Here is a 16,311-nt window from a genome sequence, read left to right as displayed (position 1 = left end):
ATCTGGGCAGATGATTTTCATTTTCTCACATAGTTCAGCTTTATCTGACAACAATTATTTTTTTGCAGTTCATAGATAACAAGCACAGTTAGGGGAGGATTCATCAGTAGTTTCTTTTGTACACATGTGTTCATTGTTAAACAAGGGATAATAGAGCTGTCCTTATTATAATGTAAGGGGGAAAAATCACACTAAAACACAAATGCAGCTATTAAAACAACCCATGAGTTTTCCACTATTTTTCCAAAAAAAATCTGTTCCCATTGACTATATTTATCAGTATATTCTCCTGCTCCCTCCTCCTCCAAAAACAATGTGAAGAGACTATCATGTTTGTTCATGTGTATGTATAAATTATATTATTTCATCGAGAACACATAAAGAATAACAGCAGCTGCTCAAAAAGAACACTCCACTGCATCAATTAATGTTGCATGCTAAATAAGGAATTTACATCCTACATACCAATCTAGTTACAAAATAATTAATTTGATTCAAATGTTAAATTAAGTATGGCAAGAAGGTTTTAGATTAAAGTTAAGGGGGGGGGGAGGAGACTGCAGCCTTGGGAAGCCTACGGCACATTTTGCACTGCACCTTGGAACAAACAGCTTGACTAAAGAGTTAGTTAGCCTGTTTCTTTTATGGCTGCATTACCAAGTCAAAGTCTTCCGGGCCTCATGAGGCTCAATGACAGAGAATATTGTAGTAGCTAGATGTAGGACACATAGAATTTAGAGGTTTTGATCAAGTTGTAATAAACAGCTTTAATTAACTGGGCTTCCCAGAGGGGATTAAAGAGAAGTGAAGAACTCCTGTTTTATTATTTAAGATTTGAACCATAGCCTCCATTAAACATATCCAGTCAAAGTTTACTGATAGGATGCTGTATGGGTTCACTTCAGTGGAGATTGCAGATGCAATACATCTGATACATTCACCTGCTTAGACGCCTACGAAACGCTGTAGGTCCCATCTGTGTTTCAGAATGGTAATTAAAGCAGTAGTGTTCTTGTTTCCCCCAGGAAACACATCTGTTGAATCACAAACAAATAGAGGGAGGGAGGGGAAAGAGAAAGTTTCATAATGATGATACACTATATCCTCATTTCAATGCCTATTTTCATTTGAATCTGTATTCTCTTAGGCAACTGCAAATGTCTCTGAGTATCATGTACACAGTGCAATCACTGGCAGAGTGCTGGCAATTTTTGTCTTATAATTCTTGTATTCTTCAGTGTATCTCTTCACCAGGACTGGTTTGCAGCATACCCTCCCGTATGAAGTGCAATGTTACAGGGATGCTGAACACTGGATCTGGTCTCCAGAGGAGTCTGATTAGGAATGACCTCATGAGTTATTAGAGCAATCAAAATCCATCACTCTTCAGCAGAAACTGCAAAAGAAATGGTTTTAAAACTGTGTTACTCAGACAATTCTTAAGAGTTTAGCTCCTTAACTAAGACCCTGATCCTGCAAACACACAAGTGCTTATCTTTCCATTTGAAGCTGAAATTTTAAATTTTCTGACAAGTTCTAATTGATACTGACTGGCCCAAAGGGCTGCAAGTTGGTTTGCCAGTTGCTAATTGGCCACTGTTGCTAGGCATCCTTAATACCTGCTTCACCTCATTTTCAATTATAAAAAATGTGTTTCAAGAACTGCTTGTTCACTATTTAAAGAGCCTTTTAAAGCTCCAGCAAAAGATTAAGTCCCTCAGAGGTAAAAATAAATAAATAAATAAAATAAAACATCAGGCTTATAAACCTGTATGAGGTCACCCTTCTTTAAAGATGCAAATTCAGTCTGAAATATCAAAATAGTGGAGTCCTATTAATCCTGCAGCAAAGTTTCCAAATGCTAATGAGATATACCCTGCCAGCAGTTTTAAAGTCTTTAAACACAGCAGTCAAAAAGGCAAGGTAGCGAGGGAAGGAAAATGCTTTAAGGAAAAAAAGGGAAAAAAGAAAGAATGTTTGTAATGAACTAGTTTGTCAATCATTTGTTTCAAAGTGTGAAGTTCTATAGCATATGTTGCATTATGCATATGTTCTCTTTCGTATAGCAAGTTATTTGATTTTGATATTTGTATAGATCTGTTTCTTTTTTAAGTATGTATTGAACAGAATAGGATTAGACCTAGTTACTATATAAATGGGAAAATCAAGTCATAGAAATGTTATATATATTTTTAAAAATGTACAATTAAGGCAACTCCTCACTTGTTTATGACACTTTTTTTTTACTGTGATTAACATTAGTGGGTGGTAACTTAAGGCCCAGTTATTTTCTCTTAAAGTCAACAGCAAAACTCCCATTGACTCAGTAGAACAGCATTAGACAACTAGCACCCAAGCCTTCACTCATTGAGTGACTGGAAAGAGTGGATTTAATTCTGAATTTTATTATGTATTTATTATTTGAATTATAGCAGCACCTGGAGGTCCCAAATGAGATCAGTACCACATTGTGCAGGGCACTGTACAAACACATAGTGAGAGATAGCCCCTGCCCCAAAGGACCTACAGTCTAAACACTCAAGACAGAAAAAGGGTGGGATGGAAGACAATGGCAGAGAGAGGTGAAGTAACATGCCTAAGGTCATGCATCAGGACTGTGGCAGCATTGGGAATGGAATACAGGTCTTCTGACTTCCAGATTAGTGCCCTATCCACTAGCCTACACTGTCCCCAGGTGAGAACAGGATCTCACCCTTAGTCAGAAGGATGCAGTAAAAGGAGAAGTATAATAACCCTTTTCACATTTTTAAAAGATGTGAACACCAAAGGGAGATTAGGCACTGTATATAGTGACTCTGTAGGTGGAAGCTGGAGTAATGACATACAACTGAGTAAAGGAAAATATAGGCTGAATATCAGGAGAAATGATGTAGCAGGTACGTTACTGAAGAGTCTCCACGATGGATGTAGTGAAAGCCCAGGTACTTGAGTCATGTAAAACTAAACAAAGTAATCAGAAAATCTATTTCACTGAAAATCTCCTGCATCGCTTAGGGAATGAACAAGATTATTTAATGGATCTTCTTAATCTTTTACTGCTGTGATAACAAGAAAAAATCCCATATTAACTTCAACAATTCTTAAGAAATTTTAAGTGTAAGTGAAAAATGGTATAGAATACATTGGATTCTAAGATTTTGTTAAAAAATACATTCCTGTTTCAATTTAGATTCAGATCAGAAATGCACTGTATTATATAATGACAATGGTATGATGCAGTAAAAGAACTAAATAACACTTTAAAACAAGTAGCGCAATTAGCATTTAAGGAGATAATGTAATGTATTATTTTTAAAAAAAAGAGTGGGCAGATGGATTCTGAAGGAAGAGTAATATATTATTTGTTCAATAGACAGTAGGACGAGGCATAATCATGACACTCTCAAAATGACACAGGTGAGGATTAGATAAAATAAGACCAAAATTAGAAAGGCCGGTTAATGAGCTGCAAGAAGAATTATTTCACTACAAGTATTTTTGTCCCTTTTTGATTGGCTGTAGAAGTATGAGGAAGGAAGGATCACTTAATGGTTAAAGCATGGGAGTGGGAGATCCTTAGTGAGTATCCTTTTTGCCATAGATATCCTTTGTGACCTTGGGGAAATCATTTAACCTCTCTGTACCTCAGTACCTGGGCTGTTAAATAGGGAAATATACCTCGCAAGAGTATTGTGAGGATTAATGTATTAATAGATATAAAGTAGATGGAGATGCTCAGCTAGAAGCCAATGTAAAAGGTAAAATGTTGTTTTTTTATTAAGAGGTTGGACATACAGCTGTGTAATAATACTATTGCTTTTGTTTGAAACTATATTTGGCAGAAATGATTGGTTCTGCAGCTGAGGAATTTCACTTTTGTCAAAAATAGATGTGCAAAATAAAGCTAGATTTGCTTTTCCATTAATCTGCCAAAATACAATTTTGTTGTGGTTTTCATAGTGTTTTGTTGTAGTACTCTTGATCCTCATAAGCACAGGAGCATGGGAGTTCAAAAAGTATGCACTATGTATTGGCCAGTGAAATTAAACCCACATGCAAGAGATTCTCTATTGAAAGGGTAATATGTACCCAACCAACCAGCTTGGCGTATTGGAATAAGGTTCAGAAACTTTGCTAAAACTCTAGTTAAACACAACTTCAGCAAAACTGGTATCACACATAGTTTGGTGGAGTAGCACAGATGGTACTAAACCACACTTAATCTAGTAGGGCAGCTCAGCTAATTCAGAAACAGCTTGTTATTCAGACAGTTCCTTTCGTGAGATTTCAAGTGTTTCAGTTATCAACAGTCCTTCAGCTAGGGGCTATCTCTCTGTGTTTTATACTGTATTCTGTATTCCTTGTAAACATTTGATTGGGTCCTCAGGTCCCAGCCCACCTTCATTATTCCACCCTGAACACTTGTGTGAGACCTGATCAGGGGCCTCCAGGCTCTACTGAAGTATAAATGGTAAATAAGTGTTAGAGCCTGTGCTTTTTTGTCTTACTCGGGCAAAATTCCTGACCCTAATGGGAAAAATAAGGGTAGAATTCTGGCCTCCTCAAAGTCCATGGGAGCTTTGCCATTGGCTTGGGGCCATGATTTCACCGTGTGTGTAATCAGTGCAACACCACACTCCTCACATGCATAGGTAACTCTCCAGAAATATGGAGAGTTATAAATATGCTTCAATAAGAGACTACAGCTTATTTTAAAATGACTTATTTAATATTAATATTAATTGGAAGGGTAAGGGGAGAGAAAGGGAAAATTGTGGAAATAGGCCACTTCTTGAAAGAAATTATAGATACAAAAAATCATGTGATTGTCTTAAAATTCATGCTGTTGAAGCCGTTAAGGTCACTTTTCCAAATGCTTTACCACAACCATGAAGGCTACAACTTTTTTTTTTAAATGAAAGCTGAGATTTTCACATAATGAGATGAGCTGGAGCACAAGGAGATGGGGATTTAAGAAAAAGACCAAATATCAGAAGACTCCTGAGAGATGACAACACTGAAGTTATGTTCGTGGCAGTCAATTCTGAGGTATCGGCCTACAGAGAATACAAGGACTTGTGTGGCATTTCTGATTCCTCTCAGTTATTGGCCAAATGTGAAAGCACTCACATTTCTTTATTGTGCTTAAGGGCATCTTGTAGAAAACAAGCTGCTCTATTATTACCTCAATCCTGCTGTTGTAGTCTTAGTAAACTTTATTTTTATTAAAAAAAAAACAAAAAAAAAGGAGGGGGATATTGTGTCATTTCTGCCAGGGGGAAAGAATGTGTTGTCCAATCAGAAATGTAAAGACTGAGTCACTGCCAGATTTAAACAAGTATTCTAATATCAGTATGTGATGGGGTGTCCCCCACACAAGGCCTGAAGGGGTTAAGGTGGCTATATGGGCCAATTAACTGCATAGGGTGCACCTGGAGGTGGAGCCAGGGTGTAATGAGGGTTAATTAAAGGGGAAGCTCAGCTAGACAGGAAGGGCCTGTATAAAGTCCAGTAGGAGACACTAGAAGGGACCATTGGCGAAGTGGCACCGTTAAGGGGTGCAGTGAAAGAGAAGACTACCTCTGGCGGTGGGTCTGGAGAGACTTAGATGCATGTGATTTCCCTGGAAGGAGAAAATCACAGTGTGCTGGCTGGAGAGGCAAGCCATGAAGTAGGGGTAAAAGATTCCTGAGAGAGTCAGAGTCAGAGACTGAGAGAGAGGGAGTGCAACTGCAGGAAGGGATAGCGATCTCATAGAGTTAATAACAAATCATAGTATGAAATATTAATAAAGATGTGAAAAAAATCCCTAAGTCCTCACTTTCGTTCTATTTCCTTTCTTAGTGAAACACCGGGTTCTTATAAACAGGCCATTTCTGTAATACATTATTTTGAATTTCCATCACAGGAAATATCTCCCAATCCCAGGAAAACTGGTTTGAGACTAATATAAATAACCATTTAAAATAGTTAGCGTTCCTCCAATCTCCTCCAAACATGAAGAGATGCTGTGGTTCATCAGCACATTAAGTCAAGCAACATGACATCTGGTATCAAGCATTCCAGCTATGACTTTTTCATAATGCTGCTTCTCCACAGATATCAGTGTTATTTGAAATTCCACTGAGGACGTACTTATAAAATAAGTTTAAAATGTTCTGACATACATATTCTATTTACTGTATTTCTCTAAAGACACTAGTTTCTTCAAATCATATAACTAATTTGTGTGCAAGATGGTGGATTTACTGACTTCCTCAATTCAGATCAATACCATTGCTTGGATATTATCAAAAGTGACTGACAAATTTACACTGAGCCTTAGTAATTACTCCATTTTTACCAATGGAATGAACAAACCTTTGAAAAGAATAAAATAAAATAAATTTTAAAAATCCTTTTCTTATTAGACCGTGATGGCAATTACTCCATAATTAAGGTCATAAGGCAATTTCCATTCCACAAATCTATCCTTTAGAGTCTGATGCTTTTTATACTTAAGTCAAAGTTGTACCTTTATGAACATGGAATCTGCTAGAGATATGGATGTGAAACATTAATGGCCAAGTCTGGGGATTATGAAGCATTCTCAATGACATTCTGGCCCCCCTGAAATCAATGACAAAACTCCACTAACGATGTCTATAGGGCCAGAATTTCCCATACTGTCTGCGTGGCAGGCTATCTCAGTGGCCCTTAATGCAGCACATGATGTAGCACTCCTCAACATAGCTTTGAAAAAGCGCAATGTTGGGTCCTTAGTGTCTGCCCCAAGCCATAACACTGTGCCTCTGTGGAGCCATGAAGTGTCAACAGATGTATTAGCCAGAGTCTAGCCAAGTTCTCCTGGGAACATTAAGATTGTATCTTGTGCTAGGTATTCGGGTAGGAGAAGGTTCCCTGTGCCCTTTTCTCCCTGCCCACAAGCAAAAGACAGGCAAGAATTTTGTCTTTATTATTATGCCAGAGGAGAATTTGGGGGCCAATTTTTTCAGAAAATGTGTTTTGGGTTTTTTTAGTTTTATTTTTTATGTTTTTGAATTGTTGGTTTGTAACTCAAAGTTTCTTGGAATAAAGACTTCTAGGTTATTTCCCCACCACCACCACTGCATAGCTAAAGACTCCATGAAGGCCTTTTTTTTTCATTCTCACACAAACTTTATGTATGGTATTAATACTATGCTAGAACAGCCACTATAAAATAAGGCTTAAACTGGACTTTAATTGCCCATATGTCATGTGATGGACCTCTGCTCAGTAGTGATGTTTACCATGGGTGAATTAATTATAAAAATGTTGATGCTTGACTGAATAAGATTTAAAAAAAAAATCAGGCTAAGCTTCTGGTTTCATCAAGCATTTCCAGAGTTCTAAGGCTAATTTCAATAAAAACATAACGCAAACTTCTCTATATTGAAATAACTGGTAATTTCCTTTAATGGAGACCTTTTGAAAAAATAATAGTTTAGGGTGATCAACCATCTATATTACTCTAATTCAACCTATTAGAGTCATAAGCTGATCAACCTGTATTTGTAAATTGGTTACATCTGACTTGAATATCCAATATCATAATTTAAACTGTGTGATATTTTGATATGTGCTGTTCTAAATTTGCAAATGAAGTGAGCACTAAAAATTCTTTGCCAATAGGGATTTGTACATTCTCACAAATAAGATGATAAAAAAATCATACAGAGGGTCCTGTGGCACCTTTAAGACTAACAGAAGTATTGGGAGCATAAGCTTTCGTGGGTAAGAACCTCACTTCTAGTGAGGTTCTTACCCACGCAGGGCCGGCTCTGGCTTTTTTGCCGCCCCAGGCCAGAGCCCCGGGGGGAGGGCGGCGAGCCCCGGCGGGGGCTCCGCTCTCCCCCCGGCGGCTGGGGGGAGGGCGCCGGGGGGGAGGGCGGCCGGAGCCCTGGGAGGAGGGCGGCGAGCCCCGGCGGGGCCTCCACTCTCCCCCCGGCGGCCAGAGCGCAGGGGGCAGGGCGGCGAGAGGGCGCTGGGGGGAGAGGGCGCCGGGGGGGGAGGGCAGCCAGAGTGCCGAGGGGAGGGCAGCAAGCCCGGCCGTGGCCCCGCTCTCCCCGGGGGCCGGAGCGCCGCGCCGCCCCCCTCCTGGTGCCGCCCCACGCACAAGCTTGGTGGGCTGGTGCCTGGAGCCGGCCCTGTACCCACGAAAGCTTATGCTCCCAATACTTCTGTTAATCTTAAAGGTGCCACAGGACCCTCTGTTGCTTTTTACAGATTCAGACTAACACGGCTACCCCTCTGATACTTGACAAAAAAATCATATTTATTCTAGTTAATGCAGAGTCTGGAAAAAGAACCATGCTCTCCAATTAACCTTTACATTCTGTCAGCTGACTTCTTTTCACTTCTCTTGAAACTTTCAAAGTCACTGTTACAAATCCACGTTTTCCCCTCAAGGGTATGAAGAGCACAAGGAGTTGCAGAACATTGGCAACTTGAACTCCAAAGGCTTTTGTGTGTGATCTAAAAATAAAAATAAAATTAAATGGCAGCTAGTAAGGAAGACATGGTTACAGATTCTTGGAGGGGGATGGGATGGCTATGAGTGGCATTCCTGAGCACTCCTCAGCCTTTAACCTATCAGATCTATGAACTTCTATCCCAGGAATTTAGGACAATCACAAACCTCAACACTTGCTGCTCCAAGTGCAAAGCTCATTTCTTTGACCTGGCCTTCTCTAAAATAAACATTTAGCAACAGGTGTGTTTATATAAAACACACCCTATCAAAACAAGATACCCCACTGCACACGCTTCTGCCTCTGGGGAAAGGATGAGACAACAAGCAACATGTGGCAGATGCATAGTCACATTGCATAATGCACAACTTGGAAATGCTCAGATACTACAGTGAGGAACACAGTATACAAGCCTATATAGAATGGAATAGATTCTCTCTCCCCGCCTCCTTTCTTTGCCCCAGTAGTATTGAAGGAGCCAGGTGGAGGAGAGAATCTAGTGGATGAGAGCCTCTAAAGAGCTGAACTTTGAGTGTAGCTGGCCAATGAAGCACTCTGGGGCACTTCCTGCTCTTCTCCTTCCTCTTCTATCTCCCCCAACCCAGCAACCACCAGTATCCTCACCTTCCCAATACATTACTCTAATCTGGCAACTCACAGTAGGAGCATCCTTTTTATTTTAAACTGTCCCATACCTAAAAACACTCGAAGGGAGTCTATTTAAAAATGTGCACAATATGCGTGCATACACACATCCTATTGGGACAAAGAACAAACAGCAAAAATGTCAGCCCTAAAGGTAGTTGTTCCACAAATTTATGAGCTATGGAAAAGCAAGGGATTATTATGGATTTTTTTCTTTTTTTCCAACCTTAACTATTGCAGGTATGAGAGCACTCCTTGTAACAGACACCAAAGTAATTAAGAATCATCTATTGTGAGGCACTTCTAATGCCTTTGCATTGCGTGTGACTGAGCTGATGTATCTTAGTGTATGGACCAACCGAGCAGGGAATGGACAGTAATGACAAATGGACACAATGGCTCAATCTCCCAACACACCATGTAGCTGTATCAATGAGTGGGTCATACCTGTCCTGACAGATACCTCCTGTGTTTCTCATGCTTTAGCAATACTTGCATTGCTCATCATGCCAATGAAGTGTCATTTAATTAAATATTCCTATTTTTCTTCCACAAGAGGTTTAAGTACAATCTTGGGGCGGGGGGTTGCTTTGTTTTTGTTTTTCTGATACTTGTTTCATAATGAAGCAAACAATGCACAAGCTCAACTGGATTTCTTTTTAAAAAAAAAAACAACTTTTAAAATTCCTTTTTGTCTTTATTAAAATTGTATTTAAATTTCCAACTCCACAATTTCAGCTGTAAACTGAGTGGCATAATTAGAATTTAGCCCTTGTGATTATGTTTTATTGTTTTGTTATGACATCCTGTAGAAAGCTGGGATTTCAATTTTTTCCCATCGATATTTTGCAGAAACCAAACTTTAACATTTTCATGTACTGAAAGGGGGTCGGCAAGATAAAAACAAAGTATTCCTCTCATTTAAACTCATTATCCATTCATATGTTATCGTGTAATCCCTTTCTCTCATTCAGATTGCTTGTTTAATCCATCTGGTCTGTCAGTCTAAAGAGCTGTGCAGAAATGGAACTCAGATAACACGCACAGCCCCAGGTTTGTGACTGAAGGCACATGGGAGGAATAGGCACCATGAGGTGCAGGATTAGGGCCTTAAGGTATCTGGCAATGTGTGTGTGGGGGGGGAGGCAGGGTCTTAATTTGTTCCCCCCACAAATATATTTCCATTTGCCTCCTACTGTTCCTGTATTTCCTGCAAGTTCTTCAGGACAGGGATTGCCTCCTGATTATGTCTTTATACAGGGCCAAGCACACTGGCACTCTCATTGAGTTGGGTCCTCTAGGCACTACCATCATACAAATAATAGTAGTAAAATGACTTACATAAAATGGTGACCTGCCTTAACAGGATGTTTGGGGTTAATTAATTGGTAAAATTGATCCTCAGACATAGGGCTTGCACAAGGCCCATGTACCACTTCAGTCCTCAAGGGAGGGTTGAAAGGAGACTTAAGTAGTGCATTGGCCCTTCTGCTCAGCAGCCCTTTCTAAGGAATATATTTCAGACTAATATTTTAAAGGGCTGTGAGATCCTCACCTGGGCAGTGCTACGGAATTATAAAATAATAAAAAATAATTTCATCCTCCCTTTCCTGCCAAAATCCTGAGTTTGGATTTTGTGTTCTAGCCTCCAAGGTGAATAAAGGCATAGCAGAGCTGACTTAGGGCTTGTCTACGAGCCATATTAGTGTGTACCAGCTGAGGGGATAAACTCTAAAGTGCACCAGCATTTCATGCTCTAATTGGTTTTGTGGACCCAGTCTGTGTGCACTAAAATTTCCCTAGTGCGTGTTGATGTAATACTGTTTTGAGCCTCAATTCTGTGAGCTGAGCCCCCTCAAATCCTACTGACTTCAGTGCAAGTTGTGGGGGGGGAGGGGGAGAGAGGTGTCAACGGCAATCAGGATCAGACAATAAGGCAGTAAAAAGAAAATGGAAGATAGGGTAGAAATGCAGCCATGTCCTGCAATAGCTCTGTCAGTCAGTTCCCATATTCTATTGATCACCTTTTATAGGTACGTATACACTCCTGTTCTTTCTCTCCCCTTGACTTTGATTTTTCCTGCTGGATTTGTTGTATACTAATACCTTACCAATATACATCAGTAAGGCACCCAAAGCAACTTTCTTTGGCATGTTGGAGCTATGCAAGGTAACACATCATCCTTTTCTTATCAATACAGACCTTCAGGACTGCTGCCTCACCAGCTGATGCACACTATGTCCTTAATTTCTGCCTCTGCTCTTGTGTTGTCTGTGTGTGTACTGTTGGAGAAGAGAATTATGCTTAACGAATATAGAAACTGTATGTTCTCTTCACACTTATGGATTGTAAGTATTTTTGTGGCACTGCTGCTCTTAATGTACCTCATAAGCCTGGTGCGAAGCAATATAAGAATGGCTGCTGTTATTGTCATTATGATTATTAACAGCTCAATTTTCAGTTCCTTTTCTTGAGCATCTAATGGAAAGTAAAGCCGTATATACCAAACAAACCTTGACAGAGTTAGGTTTAACAACACTTCTAATTGTTTCATAAGCTACAGTATACAGTGCATCTTGAGAATTAGATGATAAAACATATGTAGCTTCACTGATGCATAAATGATCAATAATAAAATTCAGATCCAGTCCGTATGAAGAGAGTCACAGCAACTCAGTTTAACTGACTCTGTCACATCGGTTCCACTCTCTGGCCCTAACTCAGAGTCACAACTTTTAGATTTGCAGCTCAGGAAGGAGAAGGTCAAAGATGACGTTATGCAACCTTTGCCTCTCTGGAATTCTGGGCCTGGTTTGCCCCAAATGTATCTGGAGTATCCCTGGGACTCCTCTAACATATGCCTGGCCAGCAATGATCTCCCAAGAACCTGATGACAACTCAGAATAGTACAGTCCCTCTGTATATTTCCCCCTCCCACTACAGGCTCTTTTTATTCCCCTTGTGGTCCCCCAGAAGGAGGGCATGTTGGTGCTTTTACATTAGCCTATACTGCTCAGGGAACTTCCCTGTGCCAGAGGAATTCCTTACTAGAGGACCCAACTATTTTCCAACCCCATTCTGCTGCAGGAGTCCCAACCTACCACCATCACTTATTTTATTTATGAGCAGTGTGAAAGAACCGAATGCAGCCCAGGACTAAGGCCTTCAATTTTTTTCTCTTTGAGGCCACACTGGTTGTTTTCAGTGTGGCAAGATAGTAAAATGTAATTTATTCAGTGTTCCATCAATGTCTGGACTAGAATATCACTCTTACTATGGTGCAATTATTATTTGAAGTCAGTAATAAACAATATTGTAGTGACTAAAAGAAATGAGCCATATTAATAGCTTATTTAGTTGCTAGCTTCTTATTAAACAGATTTGTTGATACCAATTATTTTCTTACATAAATATTAAAAGAGATGGTGACATATACAAAATGTAAGGGAATACAGCAGAGCTGAGACAACATAGGTTATGAATAGTGCTGGTTACATTTATTATTAATAGTTTATTCTACAAAAATAACCCAGAACTAGTTGCGAATTTGACAAACACAGCTTCAGCCATTCACAAAATGACTGGGGGAGGAAGAGGTGCTGTTGCTGCAGCTGTCACCCTTCTGTATAACCTTTAAAGCAGGAATACGTGCACTCACAGGGAATGTGGCAGTCTCAGGCTCACATCTCCATTCCACAACAGATTTTTCTGATTCATTGAAAATTCCAAAAATATTCAGGCTTGATTCAGCCTAAACCAACTCCCCCCCCACCCAATTATTTGAAACTGCCACTAAACTGAAATCAGTTACACACCTAGCTGAGTTATGAGTAAGGCTAACATTTAGTCAGAGGTATTTTTGGTAAAAGTCATGGGCAGGTCATGGGCAATAAACTAAAATTCATGGTCCATGACCTGTCCATGACTTTTACCAAAAATAACCCTACTCTCTACTTCTGGGGCCCCACAGCTCCAGGGGGCTCTGCTTCAGTGCTGGGGGTTGACTGCCCCCAGCTGCTGCTCCCCAGGGACCGCTCTCTGGATGGCCTCCAGGCACCTCTGGGGGCGCTGCTCTAGCTGTCCCCTGTGACCGCTGCTGCTTGAGTGGTCTCCAGGGCGATCCCAGGACTGCTGCTTAGGTGCTCCCCGGAGCCAGCCATACCTGCGGCTGCTTGGTTAGTCCACGAAGCCAGCCCAGGGCCTCCCAAGCAGTGGCCAGTGCAGCTGGGCCGGGGACCGCCCAAGCAGCTGGCCCTGGGTCGCTCCAGTAGCAGCTGGTGCGGCTGGCCCTAGGGTGCCGTGTAGTCACCCGCACCAGCCACTCTGGAAGTCACAGGGTTGCAACAGATTTGTTAGGGTTTTTAATTATTATGCTTATTATTATGCAGCAAGGGGATATAGATTTTAAATGATCAGAACTTAAAGGTTACAGCAAGCAATAGATGGGATGGAAGGGTCACACTCTGGTCCAAATATATTGCCTCTATACGGCCCTGAACCAAAGCCTGTCTATGAATTTAAATGGGTTTTGGGCCTGGCCAAGGCTGAATTAAGGGATAGGCATTATATGTCTGGGACTGGGTCCTACCATGTATCTTCCTGCTTTTTTTTTTTATCTTTTATGTTTCGGGGTTGGTTGGTTTTTGTTCCCCCCGTACAATGAGGAATAGAAATATTTAAAGACTTTTGATTCAGGTAAGATTATTCTTTTCCAGACAACCATCTGTGCCTGAAAGTGAAGGTGAAATTAGGAGGCAAGAGGAAACAAAGGTCTGCAGGAAGCAAACAGTAATAAAATACAAAGGCACAGTCACCTCATTTGGAATTACAATATTACATTTTCTCCCTTTTTATATCACTTCCCTATGAAGTCAGCTCAAGCTGTAACTTGGTTTCGCAGAGTCTGCACTTACTGACTTTGTTGTCGAGGGCACCACAGTCTTGTGCTCCTGCTAATTAAAATGTTTTAGCATCATATTAAATGTTAAGCCACGGTTTACCCCAGCACTTTGAAGATCAACACTAAGCATTTGACAACAACAGAGAAAAGAATGAATGCAAGCAAAGCATATAGCTTATTAGGGGTTAATGGAGTTAAATAAATGCTTCTTAGATTTAATTTAAAACTGCATACTGTGTCACAAAAACATTAAAAGTGTCATCTTAGTCGTATTTTGTAATCCCAGCTGTAATTGTTCCATTATACTTAATACGAAGTGAAGTGATTCCCTTTTTAAATATTTTAAGTGGTTAATGTTTAAAACTACAGTATAACAAGACATAATTGCTACTCTTGCTGCATCAGGCAGGAAATATTGAGGGCTTATAGGATAATAATTTAAAAGTTTTCACAAATCCAAAGTTATAAGCAAATTCTCTTTTGTATATACCTCCTTCATCCCAAAATCTTATAAAATCCGTTATCAATAATAGAGGTTTTAAGAAAAGTAGTAAGTGAGCATTTGTTGTAGATCTCTGCTTATCGAAAATTACACATGAATTTTTGGCACTACAGAAGTTCACATAAAGCTATGGTTTTGCTCCATTTACTAAGCCAAGGTATCCAGCAGAAAAACATCTGGGATGCAAAAGTTTTTTATCCAAGCTCTATGACTGCATCCCACTGAGAATTTACATGGAATGAAAGTTCAATACAGTAATTCTGTCATTTTTCATGGAACATGACACGTTTCAACAAAGCCAAAAACTCATCTTGGGCAGTAATCAAAGCTGTTTGTTCTGTATGAAATTAGTTCACCTCTCACTTGAACTAGTATCTGTAGCAACCTATCTTTACAATTTACAATGGTGATGGCAGGCTGAAAAGCAATCACCATTAAGCTCTAGAAAGAGGGTTACTAGCAACACTGAGGTGTTTGGAGAATAAAGTTAAAGATAAAAGGAGGCACCCTCAGAGCCTTAGCAGATATGTGAAAGGCCGTTAAGGAAGGGGACTCTAAATCTAAACTCAGAGCAGGTATATTTCCATCACAAGGGAGATAATTCTAACAGTAGTGTTTCTTTTCAATGCTAAATAGCAGTGATCCAAATGTCTGACCATGTCTAGGCTAGATGATCTCTAAAGTTTTCCACTGTATCAAATCAATGGCAATGCAAGTATGGAAGCATCTTACTCAGCTAACAGGAAATCTGACTACATGGGAGTTGTCATAGCACACTGAGTCAGCCGTGAATAAGTAATACGAAACTTTAAATAATCCAATGTATAGTGCTTATTATCAGTCACTGCATGATCACTCAGCCCTCTACCTTCACACTTGCTATTCTCTTGGAGCCAACATAGATCTCAACACCTTGGCCATATGAATGTGTTTCCACAGAGCACTTTCATATTCTGCAACACTTCAGTGGGGTTCAGACCAAGCAGGGCCGGCTCCAGGCACGAGCTTGGCAAGCAGGTGCTTGGGGCGGCCACTCCGGAGAGGGGTGGCAGGTCCAGCTATTCGGCGGCAATTCGGCGGACGGTCCCTCACTCCCGCTCGGAGCGAAGGACCTTCCGCCGAATTGCCGCCGCAGATCGCAATCACTATCGCGGCTTTTTTTCTTTCTTTTTGGCTGCTTGGGGCGGCCAAAACCCTGGAGCCAGCCCTGAGACCAAGACAGTAGAACGCTGTAGCAGGGGATTGGGTGGGGAGGGGGGTTATTCATGTCCTGAATTAGGATTCTGTCAGTCCTTCTGACAATCAGAAGTTTGCAGAGCCTACATGACCCAACAAAATGAGTCAAATTGCAGATGAATAGGGCCTTTAATTTCCAATATCCATTCTCAAGGATTATTAAACACCCAGGCAAGCCTGCCATTAATCACACAGCATTGCTGAGGAGCAACTATACTTTAAAATAATTTCAATCACTGGTATATTGTGTGGGAAATTGCACTACAATAGCTCATTTTTTAGTCCTCTTCTCATAGGTAACCTATTAGATTAATGTTCTGCTTCCAATCTAGTACATATACATGTGAATTTAAGGAGCTGATATCAGATGTATTCTTTATATAAACCTAATACAGCACTCTGTTACACTGGTCTACAATTTTTGAGAAGTCGTCTGCTTCAGAGATAAAATGTGCTATTTATTATGTATTTTGATGTGCTGAATTCAAATATGACAACTAAAACAACTGATTGGCTACTGTTTCTAAGATATTTA

The sequence above is a fragment of the Terrapene carolina genome, unplaced genomic scaffold (assembly GCF_002925995.2).
Source record: "Terrapene carolina triunguis isolate 2854851 unplaced genomic scaffold, T_m_triunguis-2.0 Scaffold23, whole genome shotgun sequence".
Taxonomy (NCBI): domain Eukaryota; kingdom Metazoa; phylum Chordata; order Testudines; family Emydidae; genus Terrapene; species Terrapene triunguis.
This window is presented reverse-complemented; position numbering follows the sequence as displayed.